Source organism: Hordeum vulgare, chromosome 2H (genome assembly GCF_904849725.1).
Source record: "Hordeum vulgare subsp. vulgare chromosome 2H, MorexV3_pseudomolecules_assembly, whole genome shotgun sequence".
In the NCBI taxonomy this organism is placed as follows: domain Eukaryota; kingdom Viridiplantae; phylum Streptophyta; class Magnoliopsida; order Poales; family Poaceae; genus Hordeum; species Hordeum vulgare.
Genome location: NC_058519.1, coordinates 89,656,443 through 89,665,556, shown reverse-complemented (window position 1 = coordinate 89,665,556; position 9,114 = coordinate 89,656,443).

Sequence of the window (9,114 nt, the reverse complement as noted above, 5' to 3'; positions counted from 1 at the left end):
AGGATATGACGTTTTGAAGCTTACATACTTATTGTGCAGAATAATTTAATGGACAACTTTCGTAGATAAAATATTAGAGCAAGTATAATAAAATGGTGTAAACGGGCTATAAGGATTTAAATACGGAGTGATATATTCTGGTTAGTTGAAGACAAGAGAAGAAAAACAGACTATGGATTAACAACCAGCTACAACATGTTCTTTTAATTTTCTTTTGAGAGTGTAAGATGGGTCATAATCATATATTTATAGCTAACTATTATACGTGTTACCTATAATATTGACTATAAACGACATTGACTATAAGTGCCCGCTTAGAGCATCTAAAGCCGGACCTTGTACATCCGGCACCTCAAACGCCCGTAGACGCGTCCGGGAACGTCCGTAGATACTACCCAATCACGTCTCAAATAATGCATTTTACATCCAGGTACCTTAAATCCATATTATTACATGCAACGTAAAAACCTAATACTAAATGAAGCTCGTCTGGCTCCGTTGTGCCATGTTCGCCGGCTGGCTGCGCCCCGCACAGTGTCGGTCCGATCACCGACGACGTAGAGTAGGACATGGGACACTAGCCTAGTCACGGGAAGGGAGCTCCCGCCGTCTCCCATGCCCTACTCTTCCTCGTTGGAGCTGATAATCCGGATGGTATCAATCAACATGAGGTCGATGACGGATCCTTCCTGGAAGGAGCCGACATCCACCAGGCCCCGTTTGCGTCGCCCGCCCTCGTGCACCCTACGGGGCGTCGGAGAGTGTGACTCTGCCTCTTTAGCATCCCCGCCGCGAGGGCCTCCGCCGCATCCCGTGCCCGCTGCCTAGCCCGGCGGGCACGCCGCACCATGACGTCATCCGATGACAACCATGCTTCATGCTCGGCGCGCCAACGGAGCAGTTGCGCTTCCGCCACGGCGTTCGGACGCCAGACGGACCGCCCCACCTCCGATGAGGCAGCACTGCCGGATCCAAGCACCGGTTGTGCATACGCAATGGATTCCCGGCGTTGTGAGTCTGAGCGTTGTCGTCGTGTGGCCGCCTTCCGGGAGCGACGCAACGCAAGCCAGACGACCATCTCCTCCTCGGGGCCGCGTAGGACGAGCACGTGATCGACGAATCTGGAGATGAAGGACTCGATCAGATCCGCTGCCCGCCATGCGAGAGGTTAGCTTGGGTGCCGGATGAGAGTGGAGTGAAGTGGCTAGAGTTTGATCCGCCGAGCGGATGAGAACGAATATACGTGGGCTACATGCGGGCCAGCACGGGCCACTGCGGGTCAGGCGGGCATGCCCGAGCGCATCCGGGCTCCCCGATATCCGCCCCATGTTTGAGTTGAAAATGAAAGGTGCCGGTTAGCCCACACCTTTGATGCCGGTTTAAGGGGTCCGTCTGGATCGCTTTTCCATGACCGTTCAGTGACTGGACGGCCTGTCCGAGCGTTCGAGGGGTCCGTCTGGATCGCTTTTCCATGACCGTTCAGTGACTGGACGGCCTGTCCGAGCGTTCGAGGGGTCCGGTTGTAGATGCTCTTATACTATAAAGCCGTATGGTAAGTAATATGATTTTAACCTAAAGATCATGTATACCAAGATGACCCTGTTCTTTGGGTCAGCAAATCACGTTGGTTGCATTTGAACAACTTGTCTGTCCAAGTTTATTGCCTGGTGCAAACTGACAAGTATTAGTATGTGTGACTCCGTTCATGCAAACAGACAGAGTTTTTTTTTTTTTTTTGCGGGTGAAACTGACCGAGTTTTCGTAACCTGAAGAGGAAAACGATCCGCCAGTACTCCGTAGTCTGAAGTGCAATGAACCCATTGAAAATTCGCCAGCATGCATGAGTGAAACGTCATTTTCCTCACTTTTGCATGTCACGAAAAAAAAGCTGCGGGTGTTCCTGAGGTGTCAGGCTAAGCCATATCTCTGCTTTCAACTCTCCATTGGTCATTGGAGTGTATAATAAAAATAAATTCGGCTGTCCTTATTATGCAAGCGATGGATTATTCTGCAGGTAAACTGGGCCCTATATAGGCGACCAACTTCCATGTCAACAGGTGGATACATGCTTGTAGCTTTAACTTTACGTAGACGCATTCCTTGTGGTCGTATATTACTTAATTACATGATGCATCAACGTCACTGTCCGAAAGAAATTTCCTCTTAACGTTCATTAAGGTTGGTAGATCAGGGCCTGATTAACTGCCTTTACTTTGTTCCTTTCTGAGTGGACACTAATCGATACATGCATCTTCCGCACCATCATCCATGCATCGCCTAGCAAGGTACCTTTCTTTTGCCGCCCGTGCATACGAATCCATGGTGCATTGCCGCCATTGGTGCTCAACAACAGACAGCAACAACGTAGTACGTACAGGGTGCAACTGAAGGGTCATTATAATTTCGTGGACAAGTACACTAATGACGTGCATGCATATTCAAAGTTATCTTAGTTTCTCCTCGTGCATGTGGAGCAGGTAAGGCTGGCATGCATGTCGCACATCGCAAGTGCACATTCATGGTTATCTAGACATTTCAGAAGAGATCAAGTGCGTACGTGCAAGATTGATTGTCCTCGACTCCTCAATTGTTCCTCGAGTGGGTAGTGCCGTACGCATGGATTCTACACCAAGTACCAACCAACACCCTTGGATTTCAACATGGGCATGTGCATGCCCGCCTTGTTACTAGCCATCCTCGTAATGATTACAAACCAGAATTGTTCTAGGTCACACGTACAATACAACATGTCTCGTCGTGCAAGGTTTAATTAACCAAGGTCGCCATTGTGTATGTGTCTCTAATTCGATCATGCCCGTGCACATGCACATGGCAGCAGAAGGGCAAACCATCCCTCCCTTGCACAGCACTCTGTCTGTCATCAGTAGCATATGAATGGGTCGGTCGTGAGAAGATAACCTTCTGCATGCTCCGGCGATCGACACGCAGGCGAACCTTAATTAACGTACCGACTGGACTAAACATGGAAAGATACGCATGAATGCATGACCATGTTTTGGCACCCACTTTCTTTTCCCTTGAAGTCCAAGAGTAGGATCGAGGCTTTGCTTGGATCCCCTGCAATGTCAGTGCACATACACCTCACACCACACCGTCGCACGCACGCGCTGGACCGCAGAAGAAGGACCTATTCATAAACAAGCTATACAAGGAACGACGCCGCGGAAGGCTCTAGAAGAGGGCACCGTTGAGATAAAAGCAAACAAGAGGGGGGCTAAGTGAACACTGAACAGCAGGGTGTCCTCCTTCCGGGGCGAAAAAGCCGTGGCGCTTCACGTGCCATCCTCCGAGCTTTTTGTTTACTTTCGAGCCCACCTGGATTGGGAGACGAGGAAAGGTGTCAAGATGAAGTAAATGCAGGGGGATGGACGGCCCGGATCGACGGAGCAGCGGCCTGTGGCGCTCACATGGGGGCTTGGGACTTTGGATGCGGTGAGCTGGTCTGAGCAGCCGGCCAGCCTGCCCGCATGCAGCGGCAAGCCAGGTCCGTTTGAACGACTTTGGACTCGGGCCTGACCTGTCTGGTCTGGGCTTTATGCGCTACACGTACCTCCTGTAAGTCTGTTACCTGCATGATGATTTTTTTTTTCCTTTCTTTCTGAGGAAGCGGTGTAGTGCTGGTCTGCTGCTAGTAGTAAATTATGGATGCGATGATGTCCTGGATGCTTTGTCGGCGATCCTATCGACTTATCTAGTTCCGGCTTGATGAGTAGAGGATAATTGGTTCCAGCTTTCCTTTCGTTTTGTGGGATGTTTTTTTTTTAGGATTACCAAGCTTTATTAAGAATACCCACATATAGTGGGATACAAGCAAGATCATGGGATTGGCCAAGCCAAACGTGACGTCCCAGACCTAAAGACAAAGAGTACTTGGCTAGTTTATGAGCTTCTACATTCGTCCTGTGACTTTCGAAAGTAAATATACATTGAAACAAACTGGAATATGAGTTGATCTCACTAATAATTGCTCCGTTCCCGCCTCTGGATATGGTATTTATGTCTTGAACAACCTGTTTGGCATCTGATGCTATGATCATATGTTGTATGTGGAGGTCTTGTGTCAATGCGAGTGCTTCTGTGGAGGCTATGGTCTCCAGAATAGAGGGATCATCAACTCCCTCTATAACCAATGACGAGCTTCCCATGAGATTGCCTTGACTGTCTCGACAAACAACCGCTGCGGAGCCCCCTTTTCCTTTTAGAACTGCAGCATCAAATTGGATTTTCGCAAAACCAGACGGTGGTGCTTTGGGTCGTAGAGGATGGGTGGCCCTTGATCCACCCGAGTGCATATGTGTAGGTTGATTATCCCTGATCATGTTTAGCTCGCTAATGAATCTGTGAATAATGCATGTATGGACCGAGGACTCTGGAAGACTCCTTCGTGGATAGCTTTGCGGCGGGCCGACCAAAGCGCCCAAAGTGTTACTAACAGCTGCACATACTGATCATGGGACAACACTTCCATCAGATTGAACAGCCACGTCTTTGCGCTGGGCTCGGTGTTGGTTGACATTTTATGAAGTAGCGCATCGTCGGCGAGAGCCCAAGTGCACATCGACATGGTACATTCAAAAAGAGAATGTCTCCATGAGTCCGGCACTCCGCAGAGACTGCACGAGGTTGTGGTTGACATTTGTCTATGGGCCCTCACGTCTTCTGTCGGCAGTGAGTGCTTGGACAGTCGAGAGAGGAACATTATCACCTTCCCCGGAACGGATATTTTCAGAAACTTCCATGATTTTTGCTCAGCATTAGAACTTGAAGAACCCGCCTTCTCATGCAGCCATGCTTCTCGCTTCAACTTGGTTGCCACCAACATATTGTATGTTGTTTTAACTGAGAAGTTTCCATGGCGCTCAAAGTGCCAACTCCAGAAATCTGCCAAGTTCCGTGTGCATAAGGGAATAGATAATATGATCTTAGCATCCATAGGCATAAAATCTGCTCTATGAGCTGCCGTTTCCAGGTGGCCAACGTGGCATCTATGAGATCGGCCACCAACTCCGGAGGATTTGCAATACGACATCCATACGGTCTCATCATGTCGCGCGTAGTCTCACCGTTTCCTATAACCTTTATTATTCCCTCTTTCAGAATATCACGGCCCTCAACAATAGCTCTCCATACTTGGCTTGGATGTCCCCCTAAGTTTGCCTCCAATATGTTGCTATTGCGGCAATAGACACTTTTTAGGAGTCTGGCACTTAGCGAATCAGGGGTCTGAAAGGAGGCGCCATGCCTGCTTGGCTAACATGGCGAAATTGAATAACTCAAAATCTTTAAACCCAAGACTGCCCATGGATTTTGGTTGTGTCATTGATTCCCATGAGACCCAATGCGGTTTACGTTTGCCTTCTTTGCTCCCGCACCAAAACTTCCGAATAAGCATGTTCAAATGTTCACAAAGACCTCGGGGTAGCTTAAAACAATACATGGAGAAAACAGGTACCGCTTGGGCCACTGATTTAACAAGCACCTCCTTTCCCGCAGTGGATAACGTCATCTCAATCCAACCCTGTACCTTGCTCCAAAGGCGATCTTTCAGGTATTTAAAAGCCCCATTCTTGGAGCTCCCAACATCTGAAGGCATACCAAGGTATTTCTCATTCAGGGTCTCATTGGGCACATTAAGCAAAAGCTTGATGTCATGCCGAACGCTATCTGGCACACCCTTGCTAAAGTAGATCGATGATTTTGCATAGTTCACACGCCGCCCTGTCGCCTGTCAGTAGCACCCACACTGTTTGCCTTAAAGAAGAGTAGGCTGTCATGAGCAAATAAGAGATGGTTTACTCGGGGCGCTGTGGGTGCCACTTGTAGTCCTTCTAGATTGGATGACTCACTTCTAGATTTAAGGAGGCACGAAAGGCCCTGTGGTGCCAATAAGAACAAGTATGGAGATATTGGGTCTCCCTATTTGATTCCTCGTGATGGTTTGAATTTCTCAAGCTTCTTCCCATTGGACATGACTGAAAAATGAACACTAGTCACCATGTTCATAACTATGTTGACCCAGCTCTCACTGAACCCCAACTTTAGCATGATGGCCCTGAGGTACGGTCATTCCACTCTGTCATAGGCTTTCATCATGTCAAGTTTTAGTGCACATGCTTGGTGCTTATTTGCTTTGTTCCTTTTCATAAAATGTAGGCACTCATAGGCAGTAATGATGTTGTCAGTGATAAACCTGCCTAGAACAAAAGTTGATTGTTCTTCTGCTATGATATCCGGTAGCACTAGCTTCAACCGGTTAGAAATCACCTTTGATGCTATCTTATATAGAACATTACATAAGCTGATTAGTCTGAACTGAGACAAGAGAGTGGGAATTTTTACTTTAGGAATTAATACCAGCACAGTTTCATTAATGCTCTCAGCCGACTCCTTGCCTTCAACTATCTGCAACACCACTCTGGTTACATCATCACCACATATGTCCTAGTGTCACTGAAAAAATGGGCGGGAAAGCCATCCGGGCCTGGAGCTTTGAGGGGGAACATTTGAAATAGTGCCTTCTTAATTTAATCTTGGTTGTACGGCGCATTTAGAGCAACATTCATGTCCGGGTTACTCTAGTAGGTACTTGTTGAGGAACGTTGCATGGGAAACAAAAAATTTCCTACGCACACGAAGACCTATCATGGTGATGACCATCTACCAGAGGGAAATCAGATCTACATACCCTTGTAGATCGCTAAGTGGGAAGCGTTAAGAAACGTGGTTGATGTAGTGTAACGTCTTCGCGATCCAAATCGCCGCTGTCCCACGATCCGTCTCGATCTAGTACCGAACGGACGGCACCTCCGCGTTCAACACACATATAGCTCGATGACGATCTCCGCCTTCTTGATCCAGCAAGAGAGACGGGGAAGTACATGAGTTCTCTGACAGCGTGACGGTGCACCGACGATGGTGGTGATCTATTCCTGCAGGGCTTCCCCTAAGCACCGCAGAAATCCGATCTAGAGGAGGAACTACAAACTAGAGGAGAGGGTTGCACATGGCTGAATTTTTTACGCAAAAAACCTAAAACCTCTAGTATATATAGGAGAAGGGAGGAGGCATCCTTGCTCACCTAGGGAAACACCTTGACGTCGGCCGAACCAAAGGAGGGAGGAGTCCTCCTCCAATCCTACTTGGATTAGGACTCATTCCCAAATTGTCCACCTCTTTTTGGATTTTCCACCTTTTTCCACATGGACTTTCTTTGGTTGACTAAATAGCCCATTAAGAGCCATTGCACCACCATCAAGTCCACGTGTCCCTCTTGGGAGTGGTGGGCCCACCTGGTGGGCCCCCGGTACCCATTCGTCACTCCCGGTACACTGCCGACAATGCCCGAATTCTTATGGAATCCAAATATCAACTTCCTATATATCAATCTTCGTTTCCGGAAAATTCCGGAACTCCTCGTGACCTCCCGGATCTCATCCAGGACTTCAAACAAAACTTCGGTTACCAGCACCTATAACTCAACTACACCGAAACGTCACTGAACCTTAAGTGTGCAGACCCTGCGGGTTCGAGAACTATGTAGACATGACCTGAGACACTCTCCGGTAAATATCCAACAGCAGGACCTGGATGTCCATATTGGATCCTACATATTCTATGAAGATCTTATCGGTTGAACCTCTATGCCAAGTATTCATATAATCCCGTATACCATTCCCTTTGTCCTTCGGTATGTTACTCGCCCGAGATTCGATCGTCGGTATCTCCATACATGTTTCAATCTCGTTTCCGGCAAGTCTCTTTACTCGTTCCGTAATACAAGATCCCGTGACTAACTCTTAAGTCACATTGCTTGCAAGGCTTGTATGTGATGTTGTATTACCGAGTGGGCCCCGAGATACCTCTCCGTCACACAGAGTGACAAATCCTAGTCTTGATCCATGCCAACCGAACAGACACCTTTGGAGATACCTGTAGAGCATATTTATAGTAACCCAGTTACGTTGCGACGTTTGATAACACACAAGGTATTCCTCCGGTGTCCAGGAGTTGCATGATCTCATGGTCATAGGAACACATACATTGACATGCAGAAAACAATAGCAATAAACTGACACGATCATATGCTACGTTCATAGTTTGGGTCTTGTCCATCACATTATTCTCCTAATGGCTTGATCCCGTTATCAAGTGACAACACTTGTCTATGGCTAGGAAACCTTGACCATCTTTGATCAACGAGCTAGTCAACTAAAGGCTCACTAGGGACAGTGTGTTGTCTATGTATCCACACATGTATTTGAGTTTCCAATCAGTACAATTCTAGCATGGATAATAAACAATTATCATGAACAAGGAAATATAATAATAACCAATTTATTATTGCCTTTAGGGCATATTTCCAACAGTCTTCCACTTGCACCAGAGTCAATAATCTAGTTGACATCACTGTGTGATTGTAATGAATCTAACACCCCTACAGTTCTGGGGTTCGATCATGTCTTGCTTGTGAGAGAGGTTTTTATTCAAAGGATCTAAACCTTTCACATCCGTGTGTGCTTTACAAATCTCTATGTCATGCTATAGATGCTGCTACTACGCGCCGTTTGGAACTATTCCAAATGACTGCTCCACTTATAGGAATCCGGTTTACTGCTCAAAGTTATCGGATTAGCGTCAAAGCTTGCATCGACGTAACCATTTACGACGAACTCTTTATTCACCTCCATAATCGAGAAAAATTCCTTAGTCCACTAGTTACTAAGGATAACTTTGACTGATGTTCAGTGATTCAGTCCTCTATCACTCTTTGTACCCCTAGAGATACTCATGGCAAGGCACACATCAGGTGCTGTACACAGCAGGGCATACTTTAGATCCTACGGCTAAGGCATAGGGGACGACCTTCGTCCTTTCTCTTTCTTCTGCCGTGGTCGGGTTTTGAGTCTTACTCAAATTTGCACCTTACAACACAGCCAAGAACCCCTTCTTTGTCGATCTATTTTGAACTCCTTGAAAAAAATGGCAAGGCATGCATTTCATGGAAAGTTCTGTTAAGTGTTTTGATCTATCTCTATAGATCTTGATGCTCAATGTTCAAGTAGCTCTATCCAGGTTTTCCTTTGAAAAACTCCT